Genomic DNA, 12,144 nt, shown 5'->3' with positions numbered 1-12,144 from the left:
TATCCCTCGTCTCGTCACCGGCGAGGGGGGGTTCGGTTGGGACGCGCCCTGTTCCGACCCGGGTCGGGGGAACAGGGGAAGGGGACACGGTGCGGGGGCTGGGCCGGCTGGGCCGGCCAGTCTGGCTGCGGGCCAGGGGGATTGGGCGGTGGCCGTGCGGGTGGGTTGGGCTGTCTGGTCCAGGGGGCTCCCCCCCCCTTTTTTCGTAATTTCTTTCTTTTATTTATTTTCCCTTTCTGTTTTATTTAGTTTTAGGGCATCTAGGCATTTTATAAAATGGTGTTTGCTTCACCATAATTACCAGTGCAATATTTGGCAACCCCCGAACATTTTCCCTTTGACTTTTGAAAACTTAGGGTCTTTGTCACTAATTCATATTTTGAATTAGCAATGATTTTGAACTACCACTTGGTTAGCAACAGTAACACTGGTGACATGGCATCATTAGAAGAGTTTTACTGTAGCCTAATTATCCGGGCGTTACACCCGCGGCGACTTGGTGATTGTTGCAATGGGTGGGTCCTGTTGTGGCCAAAGAGTCTGCTTCGTCTGGAGGCGGCCGGGAGCACACCCACGAGCACGCAGCCTCAGCAAGGTATGAACATCAACACCCCACCTACCCAATTAGCGTCGGGTATCGGGTTGGGTGATAGCGGACGGGGTAAGCAGGTGGCTCCATTAGTCGCTGATGACGTCGCCATGGATGAGGATGAGGATGACGATGGCGCTGAACAGTATGTCTATACTGGTGCCTCCTCAGGGTTTGAGCATCATGAGTCGGTGCCTGAATTACCATCTCAACGTATTATTGACGACCATTCGGTGGTAAAGAAGCCTAGGAAGAGAGCGAGGAAAGGCAAAAAAGCTGATTCTATGATCCAGCCGCCTCAGCAGCCTCGGCTTCAGGACCGTGTAGATATCCCCGATGCTGATAAATGGCATATCCCCGGTCGACCAATCCTACCTGAAACAGCGCTACGGGCCAGATTCGGCGATCTAAGGAGACTTTATGACGATGTGCTGCGGGTAGAGAAAGGCCTCATCGCCTCGAAAGATCCAGGATACCCACTCTACGTGGTTAATGTTCCGCGGCAAATGTCGTACGTCGACGGCTTCCCCGCGGATAAGTTCTTCCTCCGATTTGATTACATATTCGACATGTTTCACGTGAAGAAGCTGGATTTTACGTTTGTCCGCCTTTATGCCTTGCACATGAACTACATCATTGGGGTTGAGTAGATACGTTTTATCTGTGTCGCTGACCCGTACTACATGCAGGAGGGCTTCTTGGGAGTCTGTGCACAGCATCGTGAATACGCGAGGGATTACATCGTCAGTTTCATGCTCGCCAATAAGGACAAGGAGGCGATTCTCGTGCCTTATCATCCCGTGTAAGTCATCCGCGCTGATATCCTTCCTTCGATTTCAATAATTCACTTGCACGGTGGAGGCTAATTAATTTGAGGTGTACTTATTTTGCGCAGCGCCGGGCGCGCCTTCCTCATCATCCTCTACCCCCGATTCTCCCACGCTCTTTACTTGGACTCGTCAAAGAACATTCACAAAAAGGATTACACCCACATCAAAGATGTTCTCGACAGTGCTATGTTTTACTACCAAGCAAGGGGTGGAGAGGTTAGGGACAAGAAGAGAAGGGGTGGCAGGGCCGCCTTCAGCCATAAGACCGACTTCTGCTGCATCCAGCAACCGAACGATTCTCTTAATGATGGATTCTATGTCCTACACCACATGCTAGAGTACATACGGGATCACCAGAACCTTCACATGGAACCTAGTGTTGGAGAACGTAGTAATTTCAACAAAATTCCTACGCACACGCAAGATCATGGTGATGCCATAGCAACGAGAGGGGAGAGTGTTGTCCATGTAAACTCGTCGACCGTAAGCGGAAGCGTTATGACAACGCGGTTGATGTAGTCGTACGTCTTCACGATCCGACCGATCCAAGTACCGAACGTACGGCACCTCCGAGTTCAGCACACGTTCAGCTCGATGACGATCCGTGGACTCCGATCCAGCAAAGTGTCGGGGATGAGTTCCGTCAGCACAACGGCGTGGTGACAATGATGATGCTCTACCGGCGCAGGGCTTCGCCTAAACTCCGCGACGATATAACCGAGGTGGAATATGGTGGAGGGGGGCACCGCACACGGCTAAGGAACGATCCGTAGATCAACTTGTGTGTTATGGGGTGCCCCCCTGCACCCATATATAAAGGAGGGAGGGGGAGGTGCGGCCGGCCCCTTTGGGGTGCGCCTGGAGGAGTCCTACTCCCACCGGGAGTAGGACTCCCCCCTCTTGCCTTGGTGGAGAAGGAAAGGGGGAGGGGAAAGAGGAAAGGGGGGCGCCCCCCCCCCCCCCTTCCTTTGTCCTATTCGGACTAGGGGGGGAGGGGGCGCGCGGCCTGCCCTGGCCGGCCCTCCTCTTCTCCCTCATGGCCCACTAAGGCCCATTAACCCCCGAGAGGGTTCCGATAACCCCCCGGTGTTCCGGTAAAATCCCGATTTCACCCGGAACCTTTCCAATGTCCAAACATAGGCTTCCAATATATCAATCTTTATGTCTCGACCATTTAGAGACTCCTCGTCATGTCCGTGATCACATCCAGAACTCCGAACAAACTTCAGTACATCAAAACTTATAAACTCATAATAAAACTGTCATCGTAACGTTAAGCGTGCGGACCCTACGGGTTCGAGAACTATGTAGACATGACCTAGAACTATTCTCGGTCAATAACCAATAGCGGAACCTGGATGCCCATATTGGTTCCTACATATTCTACGAAGATCTTTATCGGTTAAACCGCATAACAACATACGTTGTTCCCTTTGTCATCGGTATGTTACTTGCCCGAGATTTGATCGTCGGTATCCAATACCTAGTTCAATCTCATTACCGGCAAGTCTCTTTGCTCGTTCCGTAATGCATCATCCCGTAACCAAATCATTTGGTTACATTGCTTGCAAGGCTTGTAATGATGTGCATTACCGAGAGGGCCCAGAGATACCTCTCCGGCAATCGGAGTGACAAAACCTAATCTCGAAATACGCCAACCCAACATGTACCTTTGGAGACACCTGTAGTACTCCTTTATAATCACCCAGTTACGTTGTGACGTTTGGTAGCACCCAAAGTGTTCCTCCGGTAAACGGGAGTTGCATAATCTCATAGTTACAGGAACATGTATAAGTCATGAAGAAAGCAATAGCAATATACTAAACGATCAAGTGCTAGGCTAACGGAATGGGTCATGTCAATCACATCATTCTCCTAATGATGTGATCCCATTAATCAAATGACAACACATGTCTATGGTTAGGAAACATAACCATCTTTGATTAATGAGCTAGTCAAGTAGAGGCATACTAGTGACTATATGTTTGTCTATGTATTCACACATGTATCGTGTTTCCGGTTAATACAATTCTAGCATGAATAATAAACATTTATCATGAAATAAGGAAATAAATAATAACTTTATTATTGCCTCTAGGGCATATTTCCTTCAGTCTCCCACTTGCACTAGAGTCAATAATCTAGTTCACATCATCATGTGATTCAACACTAATATTCACATCTGTATGTGATTAACACCCATAGTTCACATCGTCATGTGACCAACACCCAAAGGGTTTACTAGAGTCAATAATCTAGTTCACATCGCTATGTGATTAACACCCAAAGAGTACTAAGGCATGATCATGTTTTGCTCGTGAGAGAAGCTTAGTCAACGGGTCTTTCACATTCAGAGCCGTATGTATTTTGCAAATATTCTATGTCTACAATGCTCTGCACGGAGCTACTCTAGCTAATTGCTCCCACTTTCAATATGTATCCAGATTGAGACTTAGAGTCATCTAGATCAGTGTAAAAAGCTTGCATCGATGTAACTCTTTACGACGAGCTCTTTTATCACCTCCATAATCGAGAAATATTTCCTTAGTCCTCACTAAGGATGTTCTTGACCAATGTCCAGTGATCTACTCCTAGATCACTATTGTACTCCTTTGCCAAATTCAGAGCAAGGTATACAATAGGTCTGGTACATAGCATAGCATACTTTATAGAACCTATGACTGAGGCATAGGGAATGACTTTCATTCTCTTTTCCATTTTTTGCCATGGTCGGGATTTGAGTCTTACTCAATTTCACACATTTGCAACACAGGCAAGAACTTTTCTTTGACTGTTCCATTTTGAACTACTTCAAAATCTTGACAAGGTATGTACTTATTGAAAAACTTATCAAGCGTCTTGATCTATCTCAATAGATCTTGATGCTCAATATGTAAGTAGCTTTACTGAGGTCTTTCTTTTAGAAAACTCCTTTCAAATACTCCTTTATGCTTTGCAGAATAATTCTACATTATTTCCGATCAACAATATGTCATTCACATATACTTATCAGAAATGATGTAGTGCTCCCACTCACTTTCTTGTAAATACAAGCTTCTCCAAAAGTCTGTATAAAACCATATGCTTTGATCAAATCATCAAGCATATATTCCAACTCTGAGATGCTCGCACCAGTCCATAGATGGATCGCTGGAGCTTGCATATTTTGTTAGCATCTTTAGGATTGACAAAACCTTCTGGTTGCATCATATGCAACTCTTTTTTAATAAATCCATTAAGGAATGCAGTTTTGACATCCATTTGGCAGATTTCATAAAATGTGGCAATTGCTAACATGATTTGGACATACTTAAGCATCATTACGAGTGAGAAAATCTCATCGTATTCAACACCTTGAACTTGTCGAAAACCTGTTGCAACAAGTCGAGCTTTGTAGATAGTAACACTACTATCAGTGTCCGTCTTCCTCTTGAAGATCCATTTTTTTAACATGGCTTGCTGATCATCGATCAAGTCAATCAAAGTCCATACTTTGTTCTAATACATGGATCATATCTCAGATTTTATGGCCTCAAGCCATTTCGTGGAATCTGGGCTCATCATCGCTTCCTCATAGTTCAAAGGTTCATCATGGTCTAGTAACATGACTTCTAGAACACGATTACCGTACCACTCTGGTGCGGATCTCACTCTGGAAGACCTACGAGGGTCGGTAGCAACTTGATCTGAAGCTTCATGATCATCATCATTAGCTTCCTCACTGATTGGTGTAGGAATCACAGGAACTGATTTCTGTGATGAACTACTTTCCAATTCGGGAGAAGGTACAATTATCTTATCAAGCTCTACTTTCCTCCCACTCACTTCTTTCGAGAGAAACTCCTTCTCTAGAAAGGATCCATTTTTAGCAACGAATATCTTGCCTTTGGATCTGTGATAGAAGGTGTACCCAATAGTTTCCTTTGGGTATTCTATGAAGACGCACTTCTCCGATTTGGGTTCGATCTTATCAGGTTGAAACCTTTTCATATAAGCATCGCAACTCCAAGCTTTAAGAAATGATAGCTTAGGTTTACTGCTAAACCATAGTTCATACGGTGTCATCTCAACGGATTTAGATGGTGCCCTATTTAAATGTGAATGTAGCTGTCTCTAATGCATAACCCCAAAACGATAGTGGTAAACCGATAAGAGACATCATAGATCGCACCATATCTAGTAAAGTACGATTACGATGTTCGGACACACCATTATGTTGTGGTGTTCCATGTGGCGTGAGCTGTGAAAGTATTCCACTTTGTTTTAATTGAAGACCAAACTCGTAACTCAAATATTCATCTCCACGATCAGATCGCAGAATCTTTATTTTCTTGTTACGATGATTTTCCACTTCACTCTGAAATTCTTTGAACTTTTCAACTATTTCAGACTTATGTTTCATCAAGAAGATATACGCATATCTGCTCAAATCATCTGTGAAGGTCAGAAAATAATGATACTTGCCACGGGCATCAACACTCATTGGATCGCATACATCGGTATGTATTATTTCCAACAAGTCAGTAGCTCGTTCCATTGTTCCGGAGAACGGAGTTTTAGTCATCTTGCCCAAAAGGCACGGTTCACAAGCATCAAATGATTCATAACCAAGTGATTCTAAAAATCCATCTTTATGGAGTTTCTTCATGCGCTTTACACCGATATGACCCAAACGGCAGTGCCACAAATAAGTTGCACTATCATTATTAACTTTGCATCTTTTGGCATCAATATTATGAATATGTGTATCACTATGATCGAGATCCAATAAACCATTTTCATTGGGTGTATGACCATAGAAGGTTTTATTCATGTAAACAGAACAATAATTATTCTTTGACTTACATGAATAACCGTATTGCAATAAACATGATCAAATCATATTCATGCTCAACGCAAACGCCAAATAACATTTATTTAGGTTCAACACTAATCCCGAAAGTATAGGGAGTGTGCGATGATGATCATATCAATCTTGGAACTACTTCCATCACCCATCGTCACTTCCCTTTCAACTAGTCTCTGTTTATTCTGTAACTCCTATTTCGAGTTACTAATCTTAGCAACCAAACAAGTATCAAATACTCAGGGGCTACTATAAACACTAGTAAGGCACACATCAATAACCTGTATATCAAATATACTCTTGTTCACTTTGCCATCCTTCTTATCCACCAAATATTCAGGGCATTTCTGCTTCCAGTGACCATTTCCTTTGCAGTGTAAGCACTCAGTTTCAGGCTTTGGTCCAGCTGTGGGCTTCTTCGCGGGAGCGACAACTTGCCTATCATTCTACTTGAAGTTCCCTTTCTTTCCATTTGCCCTTTTCTTGAAACTAGTGGTCTTGTCAATCATCAACACTTGATGCTCTTTCTTGATTTCTACCTTCGTCGATTTCAACATCACGAAGAGCTCGGGTATCGTTTTCGTCATCCCTTGCATACTATAGTTCATCATGAAGTTCTAGTAACTTAGTGATGGTGACTAGAGAATTCTGTCAATCACTATCTTATCTAGAAGATTAACTCCCACTTGATTCAAGTGATTGAAGTACCCAGACAATCTGAGCACATGCTCACTAGTTGAGCGATTCTCCTCCATCTTTTAGCTATAGAACTTGTTGGAGACTTCATATCTCTCAACTCGGATATTTGCTTGAAATATTAACTTCAACTCCTGGAACATCTCATATGGTCCATGACGTTCAAAACGTCTTTGAAGTCCCGATTCTAAGCCGTAAAGCATGGTGCACTAAACTATCAAGTAGTCATCATATTGAGCTAGCCAAACGTTCATAACGTCTGCATATGCTCCTGCAATAGGTCTGTCACCTAGCGGGGCATCAAGGACATAATTCTTCTGTGCAGCAATGAGGATAAACCTCAGATCACGGACCAAGTCCGCATCATTGCTACTAACATTTTTCAATACAATTTTCTCTAGAAACATATATAAAAATATAGGGAAGCAAAAAACATAGGGAAGCAACAACGCCAGCTATTGATCTACAACATAATTTGCAAAATACTACCAGGACTAAGTTCATGATAAATTTAAGTTCAATTAATCATATTACTTAAGAACTCCCACTTAGATAGACATCTCTCTAGTCATCTAAGTGATTACGTGATCCAAATCAACTAAACCATGTCCGATCATCACGTGAGATGGAGTAGTTTCAATGTTGATCATATCTACTATATGATTCACGTTCGACCTTTCAGTCTCCGTGTTCCGAGGCCATATTTGTATATGCTAGGATCGTCAAGTTTAACCTGAGTATTCCGCGTGTGCAACTGTTTTGCACCCGTTGTATTTGAACGTGGAGCCTATCACACCCGATCATCACATGGTGTCTCAGCACGAAGAACTTTCGCAACGGTGCATACTCAGGGAGAACACTTCTTGATATTTAGTGAGAGATCATCTTATAATGCTACCGTCAATCAAAGCAAGATAAGATGCATAAAGGATAAACATCACATGCAATCAATATAAGTGATATGATATGGCCATCATCATCTTGTGCTTGTGATCTCCATCTCCGAAGCACCGTCGTGATCACCATCGTCACCGGCGCGACACCTTGATCTCCATCGTAGCATCGTTGTCGTTACGCCATCTATTGCTTCTACGACTATCGCTACCGCTTAGTGATAAAGTAAAGCAATTACAGGGCGTTTGCATTTCATACAATAAAGCGACAACCATATGTCTCCTGCCAGTTGCCGATAACTTCGGTTACAAAACATGATCATCTCATACAATAAAATATAGCATCATGTCTTGACCATATCACATCACAACATGCCCTGCAAAAACAAGTTAGACGTCCTCTACTTTGTTGTTGCAAATTTTACGTGGCTGCTACGGGCTGAGCAAGAACCGTTCTTACCTACGCATTAAAACCACATCGATAGTTCGTCAAGTTAGTGCTGTTTTAACCTTTGCAAGGACCGGGCGTAGCCACACTCGGTTCAACTGAAGTGAGAGAGACAGACACCCGCCAGTCACCTTTAAGCATGAGTGCTCGCAACGGTGAAACCAGTCTCGCGTAAGCGTACGCGTAATGTCGGTCCAGGCCGCTTCATCTCACAATACCGCTGAACCAAAGTATGACATGGTGGTAAGCAGTATGACTTGTATCGCCCACAACTTACTTGTGTTCTACCCGTGCATATGGCATCTACGCATAAACCAGGCTCGGATGCCACTGTTGGAGAACATGGTAATTTCAAAAAAATTCCTACGCACACGCAAGATCATGGTGATGGCATAGCAACGAGAGGGGAGAGTGTTGTCCACGTACCCTCGTAGACCGTAAGCGGAAGCGTTATGACAACGCGGTTGATGTAGTCGTACGTCTTCACGATCCGACCGATCCAAGTACCGAACGTACGCCACCTCCGAGTTCAGCACACGTTCAGCTCGATGACGATCCTCGGACTCCGATCCAGCAAAGTGTCGGGGATGAGTTCCGTCAGCACGACGGCGTGGTGACGATGATGATGCTCTACCGGCGCAGGGCTTCGCCTAAACTTCGCGACGATATAACCGAGGTGGAATATGGTGGAGGGGGGCACCGCACACGGCTAAGGAACGATCCGTAGATCAACTTGTGTGTTATGGGGTGCCCCCTGCCCCCGTATATAAAGGAGGAAGGGGGAGGTGCGGCCGGCCCCTTTGGGGTGCGCCTGGAGGAGTCCTACTCCCACCGGGAGTAGGACTCCCCCCTCTTGCCTTGGTGGAGAAGGAAAGGGGGGAGGGGAAAGAGGAAAGGGGGGTGCCGCCCCCCCTTCCTTTGTCCTATTCGGACTAGAGGGGAGGGGGCGCGCGGCCTGCCCTGGCCGGCCCTCCTCTTCTCCCTCATGCCCCACTAAGGCCCATTAACCCCCGGGAGGGTTCCGTTAAGCCCCCGGTGTTCCGGTAAAATCCCGATTTCACCCGGAACCTTTCCAATGTCCAAACATAGGCTTCCAATATATCAATCTTTATGTCTCGACCATTTCGAGACTCCTCGTCATGTCCGTGATCACATCCGGAACTCCGAACAAACTTCAGTACATCAAAACTTATAAACTCATAATAAAACTGTCATCGTAACGTTAAGCGTGCGGACCCTACGGGTTCGAGAACTATGTAGACATGACCTAGAACTATTCTCGGTCAATAACCAATAGCGGAACCTGGATGCCCATATTGGTTCCTACATATTCTACGAAGATCTTTATCGGTCAAACCGCATAACAACATATGTTGTTCCCTTTGTCATCGGTATGTTACTTGCCCGAGATTTGATCGTCGGTATCCAATACCTAGTTCAATCTCGTTACCGGCAAGTCTCTTTACTCGTTCCGTAATGCATCATCCCGTAACCAACTCATTTGGTTACATTGCTTGCAAGGCTTATAATGATGTGCATTACCGAGAGGGCCCAGAGATACCTCTCCGACAATCGGAGTGACAAAACCTAATCTCGAAATACGCCAACCCAACATGTACCTTTGGAGACACCTGTAGTACTCCTTTATAATCACCCAGTTACGTTGTGATGTTTGGTAGCACCCAAAGTGTTCCTCCAGTAAACGGGAGTTGCATAATCTCATAGTTACAGGAACATGTATAAGTCATGAAGAAAGCAATAGCAATATACTAAACGATCAAGTGCTAGGCTAACGGAATGGGTCATGTCAATCACATCATTCTCCTAATGATGTGATCCCATTAATCAAATGACAACACATGTCTATGGTTAGGAAACATAACCATCTTTGATTAATGAGCTAGCCAAGTAGAGGCATACTAGTGACTATATGTTTGTCTATGTTTTCACACATGTATCATCTTTCCGGTTAATACAATTCTTGCATGAATAATAAACATTTATCATGAAATAAGGAAATAAATAATAACTTTATTATTGCCTCTAGGGCATGTTTCCTTCACCTAGATCTGGCGATGCCCATATTCTGCAATGGGCAAAGGACATAGGAGATATCGAGGATCATCGACTTCGAGCTGAGTTCTATAACATCCAGCGCGAACTTGCCCAAATCATCATGAATGAGGTCGTCGGAAAAACAGGGATGTTCCATGCAGAAGGACAAATGTCGCGGGAAGACTTCCGAACATGGATAGCCTCTCAGCATCTCGACATGAAGCCTTTCACTAAGCTCGATGACTATCTCCCTGACATGGATGGATGGCACGACATGATGGAGTGATTGTCGATATATGACAATGTGTCCGTTTAGTCCATACTTTCTTTTATGACAAAACTTTGAGTTATGCACGGTGAAACTTTATTTGTGATGTAATTAAACCGTCCTCCTCCTCGACTAGCGAAAATCACTCTAGTTAGGTCATTTTGGGTACGATGAACTTTGTTATTTATGCTTATGATATGTTGTTTCTATTTTTGCCAAGTCTGTCTCTTTCTGTTGCTCAACTATATATGTTGCATATCATCGACTCATGTGACGATGCAGGTGCATAGATCATAGATGGCGAAGAAGTGCTACGCCAGGAGTATATATACGACAAGTGGCCGGAGTGTCAGGCCCAGGTGTACCGGTTTTCGGTTTCCGAGCGACACGCAATACTTAGTTTAGGTTCACGCTAATGCGAGAGAGGGAACGAACTCATGTACTTAAAGTGATAGCTATTCTCGCGTATATCATTGTTTAGATGGATGACGATGTATTTGCAAGTAATCGAGACTTGTATCGCTATTTTCGAGATTGATGACGAGAGACCACTTTGTGTTGGATGATGATTATGATGATGACATGATTTGATGAGACTAATTGTATGTATATGCTATGATTACATTTGTATGTGGATGATATGCTAAAGATTATTGTATAAAGCCTATTCAAATACAAAACAAATAAAAAACAAATATGCAGGAAAAAAACTAATAAAACTAGTAGTAGCAAGGGGGGGAAATTTAGCAGTAGCGCCGACTTACCAGTAGCGCTTCCTGCTGAAAAGCGCTGCAGATAATATCAGTAGCGTCGTTTTCCAAAGAGCGCTACAGCTATTCATCAGTAGCAGTAGCGTGGGTCAACAGGCGCTACTGCTATACGTTAGCTGTAGCGCCTTATTAGTAGCACCGGTACCCGCGCTACTGAGAGGGCCAAAACCCGCGCTGCTGCTAGGCTTTTCCCTAGTAGTATTTCTTTGTGAATATTTTTGCTTTAGGTACAAAAAATTACAAACTTTCTGTTAGTGTCAGTAGTTTTCAAATTTGAATAGTTTAAATTTGAACTATTTGAAATTTTTGTGAATCACTACTTTGTGAATAACTTAACTTTAAAAATAGATTTTCCAGGTTGTACATGAAGTGCATCCAGTTTTTGCCATAACCCTCTCTACTTTTTTGCACACGCTATGTGGGTGAAATGATGATACCATGCCAAGTTTCAACCTTTTCAATTTTGCGGTCATTTAGCTCTCAAAACAAATTAGTAAATGAATAAAAAAATAGCAAATGATGTTAGAAAGGGTTGAAAGTTGATGAAGTGTCTTTGGATCGTGCATAATGAACGCAAAAAAAAGTCCGAAGTTGTAATAAGTTTAAAAAAATGAAGTGCCGATGTAACAGATGAGTTTTTTCGTCCGAAAGCCTAATACTTCGAAAGTGATTGTCCAGTTTGTAAATGAAGTGCATCCAGTTTTTGCCGTAACCCTCTCTACTTTTTTGCACATGCTACGTGGGTGAAA

This window comes from Triticum dicoccoides, chromosome 5B, assembly GCF_002162155.2.
Source record: "Triticum dicoccoides isolate Atlit2015 ecotype Zavitan chromosome 5B, WEW_v2.0, whole genome shotgun sequence".
NCBI lineage: Eukaryota > Viridiplantae > Streptophyta > Magnoliopsida > Poales > Poaceae > Triticum > Triticum dicoccoides.
The sequence above is the reverse complement of the archived record's forward strand: the minus strand, read 5'-3'. Positions refer to the sequence as shown.